The sequence below is a fragment of the Muscardinus avellanarius genome (genome assembly GCF_963383645.1).
Source record: "Muscardinus avellanarius genome assembly, chromosome: 8".
Lineage (NCBI taxonomy): Eukaryota > Metazoa > Chordata > Mammalia > Rodentia > Gliridae > Muscardinus > Muscardinus avellanarius.
In genome coordinates, this window is record NC_137794.1 from 90382865 (window position 1) to 90405739 (window position 22875).

At 39.8% G+C, this 22875-nt stretch overlaps 1 pseudogene across 1 annotated transcript; it reads left to right on the top strand.

Annotated features, from left to right (window-relative positions):
* The first annotated feature begins 10561 nt into the window (after positions 1-10561).
* Positions 10562-22377, top strand: LOC308266111 (FUN14 domain-containing protein 1-like; annotated as a pseudogene). The gene is made up of 4 exons: positions 10562-10641; positions 19562-19655; positions 21250-21316; positions 21983-22377. The product of its transcript is annotated as an FUN14 domain-containing protein 1-like (transcript).
* Positions 22378-22875: the final 498 nt, after the last annotated feature.

A 22875-nucleotide genomic window follows, 5' to 3' on the forward strand; every position in this document is an offset into this window, starting at 1 on the left:
TCCTGTCTCTGCCTCCCAAATGCAGGGATTACAAGCATGTGCCACCACACCGGGCTCTGAGGTAGCATTCAACAGACATGGAATCAATTTGGTACAGGTAATCACTGACATATATCCAGTTCTCATTATTAAATATAAGTCATGAGGGAAGTAGTATGTCTGAACCTTACCAGATTATCAAGTGCTTTCAAACAGCACCTTGCTGGGCCCCAGGCCCACAGCCTGCCTCTGGTCGGCAGAACTCTAGGATGGCTTTAAATGGTCCTGATCCTCATGGTCCTATCTCACACATTTACCTCTAACCAAAATATATGGCAAAAGCAGTAGGATGGTGCTTCTGTGAGTAGGATGCAGAAGACGGGCTCTTTATCCTGCCTGAAGTCTTTCCTGTGGGCTCTGGTGAAGCTGCTGCCCTGGAACTGAGGCCCCTTGTTCAACAACCAGAGAGGAGCTGAGCCTAATAGCCATGCAGGTGAACATGGAAGTGATTCTTGTCCCCCTTGAACTTGAAGGGATTCTTGAGTGTAGTCCATCAGTGAAGCAAAAGACTCAGATAATGGTCCCTGGATTCAGAAGAAACTAGAACATAAAAATGTATGTGATTTTAGGTCACTGTATACTGATGTAATTTATTATATGTGTGTCACTTAACAGAGATACATTCTGAGGAAAACATCACTAGGTGATTTTTGTCATTGTGCAAATAAAGAGCACACTTATTAAAACTCTGATGGTATAGCCTATCATATATTTAGGCCATATGATATATATATTTATATATATGTGTGTATACATATATATAAATAATCTAGGTTTGTATAAGTAGACATATATGCACACACCTAGATGATATAGCCTGCCATATATCTAGACAATATGGTATATATACACATACATACATACATATGTATATAAATAATATTTAGTATAGCCTTGAGCTTCTAGGGCCATGATGAACAAAAACAACCTTATATTAAATCAAGAACAAGAGAAAATGATTCAACCAAAAGACATGATACAGGCATGTATGAGGCTGCTGCCTGCTTAACACAGTAGAATATTTTATAGTAATTTTTAACAAGTAGAAGGAATATAAGATAGTGATAAAAGTATAGTATAGTAAACATAATAGCCAGAGTTCTGGCTTTCATTCTGTACCATTACATAGTTGCAGATGCTGTGCTCTTTTGAGAATGACAGCATAGTAGGTTTGTTTCCACCTCATTTACGTGCACAGTGCACTGTGCTGGCTTTGATGTCACCAGGCAATAGGAATTTTTTGGCTCCATCTTAATCCTATAGAACCACAGTCTCGCATGTGGTCATTCAATGACTGGCACCTCGCTATGCAGCTCGTGACTCTAAAGCAATGGACGACCAATGTACTCTGCTACAGTAGGGTCAGTGATAGCTCCATTTTATGACCAGACAGGCACGATCCAGAGGCAACTAGTTATTCTAGTTACTTGTGTCCAGAGCAGCCAAGCTGCATGACAGTGATCCTCAGCTCGCCATGTTACTGATCTCCACACTGATGCTCCTCCCCGCCAGTGTGGTTTATACAAACTGCATGACAACATCCACCTTCTTCGTCTCTTCCCTCTCTATCCACCAGTGCTCAGTCCAAACCAGCTTCCAAAAGAAATACCTCTCTGTCCCACATTAGTGATCTATGACCTTGATGACTAGGGGAAGACTTTGGGGGGCTAAACTTGGAGGGAGCCCTGCTCACCCTGTGTGGAGTAACTAAGCATCACATGTTTGTGCTTTCAGGCAACAGTGGGAGTGAGGAGGATGCCAAGAGCACCCTGAACTTCAAGCCTAGCTACACCACTTAGTGACTCTTTGAGATGTTACTAAATGCCTGTGAGAAATACTTTCTTTTTATTGGTATATTACAATTATACACAATAGCGAAATTGATTGTTATATTAGGCGAGCATTGATTTTGATACCTAAAAAACAGAGTTAACAAAAATATCTCAAAGTGTTATAAAGAAGTCAGGTAACATATAAAACCCTGACGCTCAAGCATTCAAAAGTTAGTTCCTCTTTGCTCCCATCTGTCTTCTTGTAGCCAAAGGGGCCATGTACCGGGTTCTTATAACAAACACATATATATGACAGGCTTGATCTTTTAAAATTTATTTTTATTCATTTTTAGTTTGCTCATCACTGCCTTAAGCTTATATTTTATCCCATAAAAGTAATTGCTGAAGTATGTGAAATTGAATAAATAGCAATGGACCAAATATTTCTAGTATTCAAGAAGCGTGCAAAGACCTCCACGGTATAATGGTAAACCCTACTGGAAATAAAGATAGTCTTTTAAACAGACATAGAGAATGTACTGATTGAGGATATAGGATCCGCAGGTGAATTCTCTGCCAAATTTAGCTTTGTGACATTAGGTTTCCTCACTTGATAAATGAATATAAATATATTAATGATGTCTATTCATGGGGTGGGCATAGGGACTGTGAGATGAATTCAATCTTGTATATTCAGCATGGGATCTTTAGCACAGTATTTTATAAATATTAGGTCTTGCTAGTTTCACCAAGAATGTGAGGGAGGGGAATTAAAAAAAACAAAAAACAAAAAAAAAAAACAACTCCTGATATTATCTAAGGCCACCCTGGAAAGCATACTTTTAAAGAGAACTTTGATTTTTTTCTTCTTTAATGCTGAGTAGAATTACCATTGTGTGTATTTCCCATAATTTTGCAATCCATTCATCTGTTGATGGAGACCTAGGTTGGTTCCGTATTTTGGCTATTGTGAATTGTGCTGCTATGAACATGGATATGCATACATTACTGTAGTTCTCTGATTTCAACCCCTTTGAAAAGATCCCCAGGAGTGTTATAGCTGGATCATATAGTGGATCCATTCCCAGTTTTCTAAGGAATCTCCACACTGATCACCATAGCGGCAGAACTAGTTTGCACTCCCACCAACAGTGTGGAAGAGTTCCTATTTCCCCACAGCCTTGCCAACATTTGTTGTTGACTTCTTTATGCATTCATAAAAAGATGGAAAGACCTGGAAAACATTATGTCAAGTGAGATTAGCCAAGCACAGAAAGAGAAGGGACATATGTTTTCTCTAATATGCTCAAACTAAAGAGTATTTGGGATACCAGAGGGACATCAGATAATGGACATCAGATCCTCAGTGGAGCCAGGGATGAAGGGTAGGGGAGAAAGAAGGCTGAGGTGCATTAATGGAAATGCTACCTGCGACTATGTGTATGCATGTAAACATGACATTGTTGACCTGGACACTTGGTTTGGGGAGGGAGAGGAAAGAGGAGGTGGGGGAGCACCAAGTACTGTGTGATGTATGCCATTGTTAACAAGATCTACATTATGATGTGAAACGATAATGCACCAATAAAAAATAAATAAAATAAAGAGAAATTTTATTTTATGTATCTATTTGTGGTACTGGGGATTGAACCCAGGGGCATTCTACCTCTGAGCTACACCACAGCCTTATTTTATTTGTGAAACAGGGTCTAAGTTACCATGTGCTGCCCTCGAACCTAATACTTCTGTCTCAGCTTCTCAAGTACTTGTGTTACAGGTGAGTGTCACCCTGCCCAGCAGAAGTTTGTTTTCTTTTTAAGAACATTTCTGGTGCATATTTGATCCTTTCATATGAAAGTAAATTCATTTATTCAAGCAGATTTTAAGGGGTCTGATTAGAAGCTTCAGAAGTACATGACAGGACAAATCAGACACGAAGTCTTTGATGAGATCATGCCTCCCTGGGAACAGTGTTAAGAATTCAGAACTTTCAAAAGCTTTCCCCAAGCCGGGTGTGGTGGCGCACGCTTGTAATCTCAGCATTTGGGAGGCTGAGACAGGAGGATTGTGGTTCAGACAGCCTCAGCTACTTAGTGAGGCACTCCGTAACTAACTTAGTGAGACCCTGTTTCAAAAAATAAAGAATAGTAAGCCAGGTGTGGTGGCACATGCTTATAATCCCCGTGCTTGGGAGGCTGAGACAGGAGGATCGCGGGGGTTCAAAGCCAGCCTTAGCTGGCTTAAGAGACCCTGTTTCCAAATAAAAATTATAAAATAGGTCTGGGAGTGTGGCCCGGAGGTAGAAGCCCCCTGGGTTCCATTCCCAGTACCACCAAAAATAAATAAATAAATAAATAAATAGATAGAGAAAGAAAGAAAGAAAGAAAGAAAGAAAGAAAGAAAGAAAGAAAGAAAGGGAGAGAGAAAAAAAATAGGACAGGGGCTGTAGCTTGGAGGTCGATGCCCCTGGGTTCCATCCCTAGACCTGAAAAAAATAAATAAAAGAGCTTTCCCCAGGACTCCTAATCCCTCTGTAACCAACTTTACTCACTGAAACAAGTATGCTTTTGGAGTCCAATTTATAATTAATTCACTTCCTCAAAGACTTGGGTAAGAAGCTGTGATAAAGGCATTTCTATAATGAAAAGGAAATACTGAGTTATTCTTATCAATTCCCCCCAACTATGAACTTGTAGCTCTGTAAGGAAGGAATCCTGTAGTTTTCCTGAGCTGTTGGGGTTGCCTGGCAGGGAGAGCAGAATGGACTACTTCTGCGCTGCAGTCTCCTTTGCCACTGGCAGGCTCCTGTCCTTGGGAATGGATAGGTAGCCATTTGCAAATGTCAGTGCCTGGCTGGAAGTTCCCCCTCACCCCATAGGAGGCCTGATAAGGTAGCCCCACTGTGTTGTCCCTCACTACCCCAGCTGCTAGGCATGAACTTATGGGTAAGTTTTCAAATAATATCAAACATAGATATTCAGGGGTTAGGCTATTCTAACTAAAACAATAGCCTACCCCTGATTTTGTATTTCAAAGGTTTGTGGACATTTTCTCTGTTACAACAGTTCATTGAGAGTCAGTTCTTTTAGGAATCAGTAAATGTTTTTTCTGTATCTCCAAATTGTTATCTCATTTCCACAATGTGAGGATTTAGTGAATAAGAATACATTGCCAGGCGTGGTGGCGCACGCTTGTAATCCCCGCGCTTGGAAAGCGGAGACAGGAGGATCGCACTGCTTCAGAGCCAGCCTCGCTGGCTTAAGAGACCCTGTTTCCAAATTTAAAAAAAAAAGTGTATATATATATTATATATATATAATATATATATAATATATATATATAATATATTATATATATAATATATTATATATATAATATTATATATATATATATATATATATATATATATATATATATATATATATATATATATATATGGTCTGGGAGTATAGCCCGGAGGTAGAAGGGCTTCCAGGAACCCCAATACCACAAAAAAAAAAGAAAAAGAATACATCGATGAGCTAATTACTTTCTTTGATTGCAATGTACTGAGTACTTATGAGTCGCTTGGTAGTTCTAAGCTGGGCAATTGCAGGTTTTTGTATTCTGATCTTAATTACTAATATATTCATATATTTTAAAGAAAACTTAAGAAAGGGTTAAGGTGGCCAGAGCTTTAGAAGACCGCAGTAAGAGCAAAGGAAGAGAATAGGTACAAATGCAAAAGACTCACTTTAGGTGGCAAGATAATTTCTTTTTTTGCAGGTCTGGGGATGGAACCCAGTGCCATCTGACCTCCTAGCTACACCCTCTACCCAATTTTTTATTCTTTATTTTGAAATGGGGTCTCACTGAGTTGCGGAGGGCTTCAGTAAGTAGCTGAGGCTGTCTGTGAACTGCGATCCTCCCGACTCAGCCTCCCGAATGCTGGGATTACAAGTGTGCGCCACCACGCCCGGCTTGCAAGATAATATTATAAACCAGGGAAGAATGGAACTTATTCTAGGCCAGAGTCCAGGCAGTAGGTAGTTTCAAAGAGGGCCACATTAAACAGGAAGATGGACCTGAGTCAAAGTTGGGATAGACAGTTGAAGGTTCATCGCTTGTGATACATTCACAGGATGAATGTATCCTTTGATACATTCACAGGATGGTCTGATGGTGGGCCAGCGTGTGCAGTCATATCAGTTATGGGATGTTTCTCCTTTTATGGGTTTTAGGTAAAGGGGTTGCTTCATTCAGTGATCTGTTGTATTTGACAAGCTAATGTTTTTTCTGACATAGGATTAATACGGCAATTCATCCATGTGCTGTTGTTTTAATTCAGTAAGTTCACAGGTAGCCATATTTATCAGCACAACTAATTTATCAGTCTGTGCCTTATGGTTGTGTTGTGCAGGGGGCAGTTGTTTACTTGCACAAACAAAGTTGTTCTACTTTAGCACTTGTACTCAAAATGAAGCAACTCATGGCAAACTATTAACTTGCAAAATGAAGTGATTCAGGGTTAGGTACAGCCTGAAAACCACTGTTTTATTTATCATGGAGTAACTCAGAGAAAGACATGGCCTTCTCTATAAACTCTAAAACCTAGAAAGAATCTTCTGGTTTTTCCTGAAGTCGGCCACAGAACTCTCATTCAGGGAGTACCCTCCCATACCAGGAACACAAAGACATTTTAAACAGATAGGCCTTGCTAAATTATCCTCTTGTTTTCCAGTTATACTTCCCCTTAACTGTCTGCTCTTCACCAAACCCATACATAAAAAATACAAGTTTAGCTGGGTGTGGTGGTGCATGCTTGTAATCCCTGCGCTTGGGAGGCGGAGACAGGAGGATCATGCAGGTTCGAAGCCAGTTTTGCTGGCTTAAGAGACCCTATTTCCAAATAAAAATATAAAAAAATAGGTGTCTGGGAGTGTAGCCCAGAGGTAGAAGGGTTTCCAGGAACCCCAGTACCACCACACACACACGATATATACGATATATATATATATATATATATATATATATATATATATATATATATATATATATAATTTTTTCTTTAAGAAGGTCTTTATTTGTGAAGACTCCTGCATCAGTTAAACTTAAAAACATTTGTGTGCTTTTCTCTTGTTAATCTAGCTTTCATTATAGGGGCCTCAGTCATGAACCTAAGATGTGAAAAAGAAGCAATTTCTTGTCCCCTACAGTACTATTTTTCCTCTTATTCTGAATGATTAGAAATACAGCAAAATCTTATGAGCTGTTTTTGCTAAACATGCTGATGCTTTGCTTGTGCCTGCAGGTGGGTAAAGCCTGGCATCTGTGCCCTCATTTTGCCTGTGTTTCCTGTGCTCTGTGTCAGTCACCTTGGATTCTTGAAGCAACAGGTCTGATTAACAAACATCTCGCTAGCAGTTGGCACTAAGCCCCAGGTGACAGCAACTTTCTTATCACCATAGACAAAGCTCCCACCTTTCCAGTCCTGAGACAATGATTAACCAGACTACAGTTTCATTAAAAATCCTTGACTAAACACTTCTGGTCCTCCATGTCTATATAATCTGGGAGCTCATGTCAGTATCCCCAAAGATACTGCCAGTAGTGCCAGTCTTCCCAGTATAGTTATACTGATTAAATTTCTTTTCCTGCTTTTCACCGTTACTTTTCCATTTGGTTTTTGGGGCAAGTGGCCAGACCTGATGTGTTGTGATTCTCCAGAGCTGGACCTCTGGCCTAGGACTCCAGTATCAGAAGTAATTTTTTTCTGTCAAATTGTTTTATGTATGTGTTTACCTTTGTCCAGAAACCCCACTGATGTGGACGTAACAAAAGTTCACCGATCTCCGCCATTTCCTAATTCTGGGCATATAAAATGATGTACTTTTCCACCCTCGTGGATTTGTGCTTGCCTACACAATTTACATAGGCCAATGGAATTTGAACAGAAATAACATATTTAAGAAGGAAAACTTTTCCTGTATGATATTAGACTTGGATGGTTGGGGTACTGTAATTAACTGACAAGGAGTAACAAGAGAAAAGCTAAGGTTTTTTTTTTATACATACACACATTTATGGGGAATACTCAGTAATGAGTAACTTGCTGGTAAATGCTTATTCACCAACTTAATAGGAAAAGCAGAAGTAAGGGCTGCACTGGGAAAGTATAGAAGGTTCCGTTGGGCTTTTTGATGCTAATAGGAAGCTGAATTCACACTCCTCAGTGCTAAAGGCTAATCTGTCTTTGAATAAGAGATTCTCTGGAACCAATGCGAGTGGTCATGTCTTGTTTTCCAGATGTATTTTCTTGGGTGTATCTGCTTAAGCATAGATTATATTTTTTTCCCTGTGGCTACTGATTGTTTGGATGTTGTTAAAGAAGTTTTAATACTTTCAAAAGCATGTTTTTGCTGGTGCAAGACTCTCCATGCTCTTCCCCTGCTTTGGAGACTCTAAAGCAAATGCCAGGCAATACACGTTGACATGGAGGTGCATGACTGAGCCATCACTGGGCTCAGAGAAACCCGGGAGAATCTCCTGGGCTGCAGCAGACTCCATAGGCACAAAAAAATTAATGCCTTTCAGGTGTGTCATTTGCATAAAAAAGAAGGAAATATCTATTCTTAACCTGTTTCTAAGTTCCTGGCTGAGGACTTTATAACAAAAATCAAATTAACAAGAGAAAGGCATACACATTTCTTTAATAGAAATTCTACATGACATGGGGGCCTTCCAGGATACAGACTCAAAGACACAGGGAAGCTGGGCATGGTGGCTCATGCTTGTAATCCCCGCGCTTGGGAGGCAGAGACAGGAGGATCACGCAAGTTCGAAGCCAGCCTTGCTGGCTTAAGAGACCCTGATTCCAAATAAAATATAAAATAGGTCTGGGAGTGTAGCACAGAGGTAGAAGGGTTCCATCTCCAGTAGCACCAAAAAAAAAAAAAAAAAAAAAGACAGGGAAGCTTGTGTATTTTTATGGTAACATTAATGGAGAGTGGACAGCTATGTAGAAGCATGGTTGGAGGATAAATATGTATGATAAAATGGTACTACCCTGGGGGGGGGGGCGGCTGAGCAGGGCCTATTCAGATTATTTTCAGTGTCCGTGTCTTTGAGCTTTGAGGATAAGGATATTCCTCTCCTCTGGAATGAAGGTTTAATGGCTTGCTTCAGGGTGAGGGGAAGGTCAGAGAGATTTCCAGCCTCTGCTGTTTCTTCAAATGCCAACAACCCATATTTAGGATAGTTGGCATTCAACCTCATCATTAGATTTTTTCTTTCTTTTTTTGGGAGAGGGGGTGGTACTGGGGATGGAACCCAGGGGCCTTCTACCTCCGTGTTACACTCCCAGACCTATTTTTTAATATTTTATTTGGAAACAGGGTCTCTTAAGCCAGCTGAGGCTGGCTTCGAACCTGTGCGATCCTCCTGTCTCAGCCTCCCAAGCGCGGGGATTACAAGCGTGCGCCACCATGCCCGGCATCATCATATTTTTTTAAGGTTTCTAATGATGATACCACTAATGTTTTCCTTGATTATATATCCTTCTCATTAAAATATTCAGCTTTTAAAGAAACTATAATATGAGAACAGGCTGGCCTGTTCTCATATTATGTATTTCAAAAGTGATTTGTTGATATGTGGGTGTAATAAATTCTTACTCTATAGGCAACCTTTGTTTGCTGTTGTATAATTTGGAGGCAAACATGCCCTGTCCCTCAACAGGAAGCCCTGCGCTATTTTACCACTAGAAGATAATTTCGTGGCATTCTTTCTCTGTTGGATAGTGAATGAGCACATTGCCCCACCTACTTCCTCAGTCATTCATTCATTCACCCATGCATTCATTCCATAAACAGAATTTTATATGCTAGGCATTGCCTAAGGCTGGCTTAAAACTTTAATTGGGAGGCCATTGGGCTGGGATGGCTGCAGTGCTCTGGGTTCCTGTTTTAGCAAACCCAAAGCCAACTTTTTGTAAATGATAAAATGAAACTTAAATTACCAACCAGAAACGACACTCTAATTAGGGCCATTATCAATCAAAACCCTGCCAACTAACCTCTAAAAAGAGGCTGTGTGATTAATGTCCCACTTTAACCAGTTTAATATCTTCTTTTTCTTGTTGCAGAGAACACTGCACAAAAGTTCCCCTTGTGCTCACCTGTGGTCTGCAGCTGCCTGGTTTATGAGTGCTCTTTGCTCAAATGAACCCTCTAAAATTTGAACGTGCCTCAGCTTATCCTCTAACAGGCTATTGGTTGTTCATGAACAATGAGACAAAGTCTCTGACTTGCAGTCACTCAAAATGAAGTCAGGGAGATTAACACATAAGCTGGTCATAGCACAGCAACAGTGTTTTGCACGTGGTATTGTGGAAAAGCAGAGAATTAGCAACTATTATAACCACACACACAAAAAAAAAAATGAACAGAGGTGCCTTCTTAGAGAAGATAATACTGTTTGAATGATACCATTAAGCAAGAGAGGAAGGCTGGTGCTGGGCCAGCAGAAGCAACTCTTTAGTGGTGTGAATGTACCACATAGTGCGGGTACAAAATTGTGAAATGGGGTAATCACATAAGGAAGGGTAGGAGAAATGATGAAAGCAGAAGTAAGACAGTATAGGGACAAATTTTGCTAACTCAGTAAGTTGCCAAAGACTCAAGGTAAAAGAATTAAACACAAAGATTGATAATAAGTATGCATGCCAGCCAGTAGTCATAGTGATAAAGAGCAAGAAAAAAGAATTAGGTGCAATGCCCATCCAGAGAGCTTCTCTCCTTCCACTAGTTAGAGCAAGTCTACTTTTACTATCAGGGGGCTGCCCAGAGCCAACGTGAGTAGCATTTGTACTCTTTCCAGGCTTCAGTGCTTCTGGTTAGGACTTCATTGTTGGAAGGAGCTCAGAGTTTCTGCAAACTGATCGTCTTGTACTCCAATAAGATGTATGACTACAATGCACCAATAAAAAATAATAAATTAGCTAATTAAAAAGACAAAAACCCCTCAAAACTGAGTTTTCCTAATCTTTAAACCCCTTGGTTACGACACAAACCTACTTCATGGGCAGTATCCATCCAAGTCCCCCTCCTTCACTCTGTGAGACTAAGATCAGTGTGAACATGAGAAGTCACGCTGCCTGTTGTACTGGGAGCAATAAAATCCTTTGCTTCTAACCTAGAGGCTTACATATTTTGCCATAATCCATGAAACTGGCAGGCTAAATTGTTGGCTTTCAGTAAAAAAAAAAAAAAAAAGTCTCAGATCCATTATGTTCCTCCTCCTCCTCCTCCTCCCCCTCCTCCTTCTAATTCCTCTCCTCCTCCTCCTCCCCCTCTTCCTCCTCCTCCCCCTCCTTCTCCTCCTCCACCTCCTCCTCTTAATTTCTTCCTCCTCCTCCTTCTTCATCCTCTTCTTTTTCATCCTCTTCTTTTTTCCCTTTCTTTTCTTTCTTTTTTTGTGGTACTGGGTCAGGGGCATCTGCTGAGCTACACCTCCAGCCGTTTTTGGTTTTAATTAATTAATTAATTTTTTGCGGGTCTGGGGATGGAACCCGGGGAGATTCAATCTCTGAGCTACACCCCCTGCCTTATATTTTATTCTTTATTTTGAAACAGGATCTCACTAAATTGCAGAGAGCCTCACTAAGTAGCTGAGGCTGTCCGTGAACCATGATCCTCAGGTCTCAGCCTCCCAAATGCTGGAATTACAAGTGTGTGCCACTACACCCAGCTTAATTTATGTTTTAAGCAGATTCTCCCTAGGTTGCTTAGATTTTCTCTACATTGCTGAGGCTGTTCTTGAACCTATGATCCTCCTGTCTGTCTCAGCCTTCCAACTATGGGGATTACAGGCATGCACCACCATGCTTGGATCCACTGCAGTTCTTGACAGGCAGAACATTGGGTCAGAGATCCAAATTGCAGCAGGGTCATCATTGCCTGTGAGCAGCACACCTTGGGATCAGGCATTGTTCAGATGGAATACAGACAAATGGTTTTCTTACTGCTTGGTACATATTGATAAAAACCTGACAAGTTTCTTAAACCTGAAAGCACTCAGACATCACCATCAATGTAAATGGGAATTATAATTTTATTTATAATATAGAAAAGTTGAAAAACATAGGGACATCAGCTTAAGGTTCAATTAAATTCTAAGTCCAAAATTTTGACTCAATTTTTTTATTCACTTACATTCAAAGTTGGGATGATCAAACAAATTAATGATTATTAATGTGTGTGTAAATCAGTTTTTATTTTTCATAGTATAAGGCAAAATGATAGATTGAAGAGTTTGAGCTTGAAATCTTTTAAAAGCAGTTTCCTCTAACATTGATAATTATTTATTTATTTATTATTTATTTATTTATTTTTATTGGTGTACTGTATTCATACATCATAGTGGGATAAAAACTTTTGTAGACATACATGCACACATCGCCCAGTCAGCCCCCACCCGATCCCCACCCCATTCCCTCCCCATCCCTCCCTCCCATGCTTGGCTTAGTGGTTGACATCTAGTATTATAGCAATTTATCCAAAATTAAAAATGATAATACTTACATGGAAAAGAATAAAATTGGACCCTTACCTAATCCCATATGCAAGTATTAACTCAAAATAGATAAAAGACCTAAATATAAATCTTAAGACTATAAACTTTGAGAAGAAAATCTGGGTCATAAAACCTCACAACATTGAAATTGGCAGTGATTTCTTGGATATGATTTCAATGGCACAGGCAACAGAAGAGTATACAAACTCCCTAAAAAATAAAAAAAATATTGTATATCCAAAGACAATGTAAACAGAGTTAACAGTTACTAATAGAATGGGATAAAATATTTCCAAATGCTATATCTGAAGGTATATTAATATTCCAACTAGAAATCCTAAAAATTAACAACAATAAAGGCAAACAATACAATTTAGAGATAGGTAAAAGACTAACATAAATAATGAATCTCCACAGATAACCAATCTTAGTTGTCTGTTGGATGGAAAATCTTGTTTCTCTGGTTCTGGTGTGTGTTACCTATTTCTTCTTTGTAGTTAATCTCTTTGAGTATTTTCTCTAGCGCTGGTTTTGAAGACATAAATTCCTTCAGTTTCTGTTTGTCATGGAAGCTTCTTATTTTTCCATCTAATTTGATAGAAAGTTTTGCCGGGTAGGAACTTTTTGGCTGGAAGTTGTTTTCTTTCAGAGTTTGGAATATGTTACTCCAAGTCCTTCTGGCTCTCATGACTTGGTTTGGGAAGTCTGGAGTGATTCTAATTGGTTTGCCTCTGAATGTCACTTGGCCCTTTGTTTTTGTTGCCTTTAAGATTCTCTGCTTGGCTTCCACATTGGTCATTTTGACAATTATGTGGCGTGGGAATCCTCTTCTCCGATCCTGTCTAAAGGGAGTTCTATAAGTTTCCTGGATCTGTGTATCAACCTCTTGCTCTATGTTTGGAAAATTTTCTGCTATTACTTCCTTGAAGAGATTGTTGATCCCTTTGGTTTCACTTTCTTTTCCCTCCTCTATTCCAATTATTCTTAGGTTAGCTCTCTTAAAATGGGCCCATATTTCTTCAATGTCAGATTCCTGCTGTTGGATATTTTTTTTCTAGATAGATTTTTTTCAAAATCTATCATTTTGCCTTATACTATGAAAAATAAAAACTGATTTACACACACATTAATAATCATTTATTTGTTTGATCATCCCAACTTTGAATGTAAGTGAATAAAAAAATTGAGTCAAAACCACTAAGTGTTCATTTTTGGAATGATCATCTTCTAAGAGCGAGATTCTGTTCTCCATGTGGTCTAATTGGTTGTTTGTGCTTTGAATTGAGGCCTTTACTTCATTAATTGCATCCTTTATCTCTTTTTGGCTCTCTCTGAGTTCTTTTTGAAGCACCTCTATTATTTCTACAGTTATTTTCCTGATTTGATCTTCTAGAAATCTCTGATTTTCAGTTTTATCGGGTTCTGATGTTGTGGGGTTGTGGGCATTCATTGCTCCAGTGTTATTCCTCTTTCCCATGATTTCGGAAGTTTGTGCCTTCTCTGGGTTCTTCCCTTGGGTCACTATGACTTCACTTAAGGTGCTCTGGATCTCAAGTATCTCAGACCCCACTACTCCTTTACTGGGTTGTATCACAGAGTCTCCGACCCAGGGAGTCGATAGAGGCTGCTTTAGACTATGGGGGGTGCCATGTTGCACATTCTCCTATGGTGTGATATCTCTGCCAACGCCACTCCCCCACTGGGTCAAGTCCCAGGGAGTACAGTACTGGGATTTCTCCTCTGGGGCCCGCAATTTGACTCACTGTTCTTGAGTACGCAGATGTAGCTGTACTGGACTCGGTGAATTCTCTGCTGCTGCCGCCAGTGACAATATGGCGCTGCTGCCACGCCCTTGACCGTGAGGCTGGCTTATTTCTTCTTGGTTTTGAGTTCCACTCTGAGTCCCTGCAGCGTGTGCTGAGCTCAGCCACTGGGAGCTTTAGATGCTCCCTGCGCTGAAAAATCCCACCAGGCTGGTCCGCAGCGGCTCACCTCGGCTTGCTGTAGCCATCTGGTGAAATCACCGCTGCTGCCGGCAGTATGGCGCTGCTGCTGCGTCCTTGGGCGTGAGGCCGGTGTATCTCCTCTGTGGCTCTGAGCTCTGTTCTCAGTACGCTTTCTCTCTGGAGCCTGGTGATTTTTTTGTTTCTCTGGTGATGATGTTTTCTGGCTATGAAAAGTGCTGATTTTGTGGTAATGGAGATTGGTTGTTAGCGGGGCTCTTAAGCCCCGCTTTTCTCGGTTGCCATCTTCCTGGAAGTCTAACATTGATAATTATTTAAAATATACAGTGGACCCTCTGTATCTTTGGGTTCTTCATCTGTAGATCCAACCAACTACCAATTAGAAAAAGTATATGTACCAAACATGTACAGACATTTTTCTTGTCATTATTTTTAAACACTATAGTATAACGGTTATTTACATAACACTTGCATTGTAGTAGTTATTATAAGTAATCTAGGATATGGAAGCATATGCATAGGTTAAATGCAAGCACTAGGATATTTTATAGAAGGGAATTGAGTGTTTTGAATTTGCCTTTCCTGGCACAGTAGGAGGGTGTCCTAGCGCCAACCCTCTGTGGGTATCTAGGGATGGCCAGACTAAAGAGAAGATGCAACTTTGAAATCTACGAGCTGTGGCTTGAGTTGATAGACTTTGCCTTGTGAATGGGAGATTCTGGTCTTATGAGAGAGACCAGAATGAAATAAACATTAATTTATTAATGAGACATGATACTATTTTGGTTAAGAGCACAGATAATGGTGATAAATTGCCTGTGTTTGAATTCTGGTGCTCTCTCTGACTAGCTGTTTGATCTTAAGTACGTTACCTACCATTTCTATCTCTCAGTTTCCTCATCTGTAAGACAAGGATAATAATAGTAGCTATCTCATGAAATTTTCCTAAGAATTAACAGAGTGTACACAAACACACCCACATACACACCACACACAATTGTGCTCAGAATGATGCATGATGCATATGTGTACTATAAATATTTGGTATTAATATAATATATATTATTGATACAGAAACTAAGTCCAGTGTATCATAACACTGAGACTCACATGAAAGAGTCATTATTTGATTTTTTTTCCTCCCACTAAAAATGTTAATTTGCTTAAAATTAGTTATCAGTATGGCATCTTCTGTATATACTTATTACTTTATTCCATGCAGGATGTGTTGGGCTAAGTGGATGGAGCAATAGTTAATTTTCTTTTACAGAGTTGAAGTTTTTAACCCTAACAACTGATCCTCAATACGTTTTTATTGAGTACCTATTATGTGAAAAGTTATACACTGGCCATATTGTGACTTAAAAAGATTATTCTCTACTAACTCTGCATTTAGCCAAAATTTTCTATAAAGTTCTTTAGCCACATGGGTATAAACAATGTTGGGCTGATGGCTTATGTACTTATTTCATAATTTTGTTTACAAGTCTTTTTCCCAGTTCCTTCTTTATTTTGAACTACGTATTGCTTTGTCTTTAGCTGGCAGATTAAAAGTCAGCATGTTCTTATTTATTTTTAGGATTTAAGGAACTCTGTGATTAGAAATCTTGTTTTCTGGTTTTATTTCCCAGCTTAACTTCCTCTCTGGGTCTCACATGGTACTATTTTCTAACACCAATTTCTTTCCCTTCTGCATTATATACAGTGTCTACATTTTCAGAACTTTATACCTAATAACTGTTGTGAACTAATTTATAAAAATTATTTCAGTTATTTCACAATCAAACTTAGAAACCCTTGTATTTATATTCCTTCTACAACAGGCCTGGCATGGTGCTACTGATGACCCAGTTTTTAAATATTTATAATGTCTCAGACATTTTGTAAGCAAAATCTCATTTAATCATGGTAAAGCCTTGATTATACTTGAAATACTCAGTGATTTAGCATACATGTAGCCATAAAAGCAGCTCCATTGTAAACCTAAGAACTATGACTCTACTTTTTTTGTTGGTTGGGTTAGGTCTAAAGTTATATGTAGACATACTAATATTTTCTCCAACTCAAAGTCTAGCAACTGAGGCCAAACTGCAAGGGTTAATTCTGTTGGCATACAGAGCCAGGAGTAGGCATTAAATATTTGGAATTCATTTTCATAGGAAGAAAAACCACAGTAAATTACAGTTTCCAACCATTATTGTGCACATTTTAATTGTGTAAAAGATGGTTTAATTGGTTTTTTCTTTATAATAAGGGGAATCCATCTGTGGTTTTAAAAGGTATGTCTTTTTCTTTTATGTCTTTTGATATCAATATTGATCAATAAAAAGAGACCCTATACAGGCATCTTTTCCATGGATCCACAGCCCTTTATAACCCAGGTTGGGGGCTTATCCTCTAGTGTTCTGTGGTACTAGTAGAGTCTGTTTTATTATTTCCCTGCTGTCAAGCATTTTGAATATTGTCTAGTCCCATTGCCTGATTTTATAAATGGTGAAATGGAGGCCTAGAGAGATGATGTAAACCCAATCGAAGTTATTAATAAATAGAAAAACAATAATGTACAGCCACACTGTGAAGAAAGCTCTTCCTTCATAATTAATTTTGAAATTTCCATGTCTAATCTGAAACTAAATATATCCTGTAAAAGAAAATTCCCTGATACCATAGATAATGTGTTCTAATAATTCAGCAACCTTTCTGTCAGAAGCGTCATTCTTGAGTGTAATAACATCTTTTCATGCAAACCACACTTATTTCCAATTGTTAGATGCTTAACCAAGATGGATGATGGTCACTTTAATAACTACAATCACCCACATGTGTATGAAACATTTTTAAGTATTATCTTACTCTCTGCTCTTTTGTTTGTGTCCACTGAAGAACCCAGCACTTTTATCTAGGAACATGTCCTTGCTTCCTATTCCCATTGGCTGAACCAGAAATCTAGAGATCATGAGTCACTCCTCTGTTATTTTTTACTTTCATCAGTCACTAAGGTCTCTTTGGTCTTTAATTCCTAAATAGTCCTCGAATCTCCCAACCTCAATGCCACTACTTTAATTTATACCACAATCATTCTTCACCCAGATTATCAATATCTCACCTGATTGATTAATCAGCAGTTGCTGTGATAATGAGAAAAATCTCCCAATCTTAGTTGTTTAATGAAACATTTGTTTCTTCGTTACATCACATGAGGCCTACAGAACAATAGTGAGGTTATCTGGCTGGGCTGGGCTTGCCTGAGTGGGCTTGGCTTGCCTCAGTTTGACCTGGCTTTGAGTGTTTTCCCCTCCTGGGATTTAGTCTGATAAGCAGCTCCTCTCAGGAGCTAACTAGTCTCATGGCCAAGGGAGGAAGCTCAAGGGGGACAGAGCCATGTCACACACACTGAAAACCTCTGCTTGGAGGTGGCATGTGTCATAGCCACTAAGATTCTGCTGGCAGAAAGGATTCTCATGGCTAAGCTCAAAATTGTAGGTGGAGATTACTCATAGGAGAATGTGTCAAGAGTAAGAAGGAACACCTGATTGAAAAGAAAGAATGTAGTATGTTCCTCTCTACTCCATCTTCCACACTGTCTGCCTCACAAGCAAAATCATAAGATTCTCCGAGGCCCAAGATTAAGTCCAGCCTCCTAAGCATGGCTTCCAGACTCACGATAGCCTAGCTTCTTCCTCCCGAATCCTATTCTTATTTTCCTCCACTAGTGTTAGTTCTCCATTGCTATAACAAACACCTGAGACAAATCAACATGTAAAGAGAAAAGGTAGCTGAGCGTAGTAGCTCATGCCTGTAATTCCAGTGCTTGGGTGGCTGAGATAGGAGTATTGCAGGCTTGAGGCCAGCTTCAGCAACTTAGTGAGACCCTTAACAATTTAGCAAGATCCTGTTTTAAAATGAGAAAGAAGGCTGGGTGTGGTGGTGCACGCTTGTAATTCTAGCATTTAGGAGGCTGAGGCAGGAGGATTGCAGTTAGCAGCCAGCCTCAGCTACTTACTGAGGTCCTTTGCAACTCAGTGATATCCTATTTCAAAATAAAGAATAAAAACATTAGGACTGGGGGTGTAGCTCGGAGGTAGAATGCCCCTGGATTCCATCCCTGGTACTACAAAAAAAAAAAAAAAGGCTGGGGTGGGGCCCAGTTCAGAACCCAATCAATGACAGAGAGAGAGAGAGAGAGAGAGAGAGAGAAGAGAGAGAAGAGAGAGAGAGAGGGAATATTATTGTTTATTTCATCTCAGTTCACAGTATTAGAGGTTTTGGTCTGTGGTCATCTGGCCCTACTGCCTTTGGGCCTGTGGCAAGACCACACATCACAGCAGTAGGTGGGTGTGGCAGAGCAAAAAGATACTCACCTCATGTCTGGGTGAAGGGGAGATAAAAAGGGGAGCAGGGGTCCCACTATCCCTTTCAAGGGCATGCCCTCTGGTGACTAGAAGAACTCCCTCTAGGTCCTGCCTCTTAAAGTTTCCACTACCTCCCACCAGCATCACTCTAGGGAGCAAACCTTTAACATGGGGCCTTTGGGGACACTTGAGATCCAACAGTACCATTCCTTATTGAAACCCTACCCTTCAGGTGCAGGAAACCTAAAATAGTTCCCCAAAGACACAGGTTTCTACCTTAGGGGATGCTCATATTGATGCCTCTCCCAGAAACCATTTTTCACCTGTCTCATTTCTTCCGGGCCTCTGAACCCTTCCTGCCTCTTCAAATAGAGTCCAGAGCTCGTTCTCCCAGAGCGTCACACACCCCTCTATTAAGTACTTACCCCACTGAGTCATAATTGGATGACTCTACGTATACTTCACAACACTGAAAGCTCTCTGGGGTTGATACTATTTTTATTACTTTGCATTCTAGTTCTTGGAGTAAGAACTTATTCACTAGTTATTTGTTAATATCATGAACAAGATGATTTTTCTACATCATGATACTAGATATAAACTTAACCTAGTTATGGTGTAGATGCTCCTTGACTTACGACTGAGTTACATCTTGATAAACTTACCATGATTTGAAAATATCCTAAGTTGAAAGTGCATCTAATATACCTAATCTACAACACCACAACTTAGCTTAGCCTACCTTAAATGTGCTCAGATATTAGCCTACAGTTGGACAAAATTATTAAACATAAGGCTTGATTTATAGTAGTGTTTGAGTATCTCATGTAATTTACAGTATTCTGTAGAGTACAGTATAGCTTGCTTCCCCTTGTGATGGTAGGGATGACCAGGAGTTGCCGCTGTCCCCTGCATTGCAAGAGAGCATCATAATGCACATCGCTAGCCCAGGAGAAGAGCCACATTCCAGATTCAAAGTACAGTTTCTTTTAAATTTTGTTTTTGCACCACTATAAAGTCAAAAGATTATTAAGTCCCAGCATCATAATTTGGAGCCTTCTGTACTTTCTCAGAGACCTTTCAAATTATAGGAATATTGCACTTGGGGCTTTTACATTTGATTTTTATGTTAATATGTCTCAGTATTTATATAAATGGCAAAAGTCTACGCCACCATTGATTCGTTTTACCACTTTGGGGAATATGTAGCAGTTTTAAATTCTACACTCTTTATCTCCAGTACAAAATCTATAGTATAGATTTTTTACTCGTGCAAAATCAGTGTAACAAACGGTCAAACTTTTCCTCATTCGCTCATTCATTCACTCATTCACCTACCAGACATTGATTAAGACCTAGGGTGAGAGAAAAATTGGAGATCTCCTCGGAGAAGTGAGTCTTAAGGATAAAGAGAATTTTCTAGAAGAAGAGAAGAAAGAAACACACCCTTGGCTTTGAGACTCCTGTGGACATCCTTTGGAATGAGCAAGTTTCTTGTGGCTCTAAAATCATAGAACGGTGCAGACAGCTACTCAGCAGAGCCCTAGACGGTAGTGCAATGATCTGTTTTATGGTCCATCTCAATGCAGCTTCCGTATAGACTGTGAACTTATTATTTATTTATATATTTATATATTTATTTATTTATTTATTTATTTATTTATTTATTTATTGGTGATACTGGGATTCCTGGAAACCCTTCTACCTCCGGGCTACACACCCAGACCTATTTTTATATATTTTTATTTGGAAACAGGATCTTGTAAGCCAGCGAGGCTGGCTTCAAACCTGCGCCATCCTCCTGTCTCCGCCTTCCAAGCGCGGGGATTACAAGCGTGCGCCACCATGCCTGGCCTGATTGTGAACTTCTTGTTGTCTTTGTTTTTGTAGCACCTAGGACTGTGCTTTGATGCGGTGGATACTCAAAATGCTTGAGGGGCATTTGCCTGTGTTCAAAACTTTCTGGCACACCTAACGGGGCCCTCATCCGTCTCCTAGCCTGAGGCTGAATGGTGCTAGCTGGTGTGTGAATGCACCCCAGTGTCTGGGAGACACATTCGCCATTTAGCACCTGTCATTTGCTTCCTCTTCTCGCTTGCCTTTGTTTCCTTCTAACTGTTGCTTTTACTAGTCTATCAGTTACATAGAAGCCTTAGCCATGAACCTGGAATGAATAGAAGGAAAGATTTATTTCCCTAACCCCCCCACATTGTCAAGCCCCTTTCCCATTCTTTCTCCGAAGACCACAAACATTAGCTAACTATGGCTTCATGTCATTTTCAAACACATCCTGCTCTTCCACATCTCTGCCTTGACTTCTGTTGATTCCTTTGCTAGGAAAACCTTTGCCTCTGTTAGGAAAATTCTACTCTCCTTTTAAGGTTCTTCTTTATGAAAAGGTCACTGATTCTGCCTCTAATTCTCCATATTTGCCAAATGAATCAATGAAGTGAATGAGTAAATTGTCCATTTGAAAGTTCTGATTTGTTCTGCATTAATTTACCACTTGACTCTCATATATGGGTTGTGATTTTATTCTTAAAATAGTTTTGATTTAGAACTGGCCACTAGCGGTATCATGATGTCCCGGAACCCCCTCCCCAAGATTATGAAAGTGATGATGAATCATACTGTAAGAGTGAGTCCTCAGCTCAGGAACTCAGGATCTGCAGGGTCCTTGACTAACGTGACGGAAAAGAATTTCAGCACATGTCAGTCAGAGACATGGACAGAGGTTTATTTGGGGAAAAAGGAGGAAATACACATTCAAGAGATAATGTGGGCCACCTTAAGATGAGGAAGGCATTTTGGGGAATCTAGGGCTCTCTTTTTTAGGGGACTTTCATGAGGGGTGGGCTATAGGAGGTCTGTAAGGATGACCTCAGTACGGTAGTCTCCAAGGCAGTTTATGGTGGTCTGGTCAGCTTCAGAGTGGATGATCTCAGTCCATTAGTCTCAAGGTTCTTCTGGTGGTCTGGTCATCCTTAGAGTCCTTATGCTGATTGGGGTCCTCATTAGCTAATTGACAGATAAGCTGGAGTGTCTTAAGTTACAGGGTTCTCGAAATATTGTATCTGTCTTATTAGCAATGCACAGGGCTATTATAGTTTCTTTTAGTTAACTCTAGGATCTAAAGGTTGCCCAGGAATTTGGGAGAGGCAGGCCTGGGATATAGAGCTAGTTTGTGGACTAGAGGCTGAAGCACTTTAGCTCCATGTTCATATATTAAAGTTATATTTTAATTTTCCTTCTTATCTGTCTCCTTTCTACGTACTTATTTCTTCTATCCTACATCATTATGAAGTGTTAGATCTAACTGAATACACAAGAAGACACCACTGGTGGAATCAAGTGTTTGGCCACCATTTGGGACCTGTGGTAGAAAAATAGTAGCTACCCAGATTGTAATGGAGTGGCTGGCTGGTGTGCAGGGTTTTTGTTCCAGGAGGTTGGCAAGCTTGCATCAACTGCAGTGGGTGGTGGCTTTCTTCTTTTTCAGATTGCCAGTCGCAGTAGCTATGCGCCCATCGACTGGAAGACAGTTGAAAAAGATGTAAACAAAGCAAAATGGCAGATTAAGAAACAAAGTAACACCTGAAATCAACAATATTAATTGAAGAAGCAACAGAATTTATCAAACAAAACATTGTGATATCCAGTGGACTTGTGGGAGGCTTTTTGCTAGGCCTTGCCTCTTGAGAACATGGAATGTTCCGCTCTAAGTGGAGCCAGCTGAGAAGAGATCTGGTGGCAACAAGGTGATCTCTCAACAGCACACGCCACCAGAGTCGCAAAAGCAAGGAAAACGAATAGCCAGATAATGCCAGATCTGCAACTTAGCATTTTGCCACCTGAAGCTTGGCAAACTAGTATCTGCTGGAAAACAGCCAATGTTGTATGTGAACAATAGTATTTTGAGCAAAACATGGTTTTCATCATTCGTTTTTAAAAAATCTGCCCTCTGTTTAGAAACCAGCCTATAAGATATCACCACTGGATATAGATATGGATAGAGGAAAACAATCTGTTGGATTTACTGCCCAATAAAATATTATCATATTTTATATAAATTAAATGTTCTTTTAATCTCAGCATTTGGGAGGCTGAGACAGGAGGATCTGGGCTCGTGGACAGCCTCAGCTACTATTTAGTGAGGCCCTTTGCAACTCAGTGAGACCCTGTTTGAAAATAAAGAAT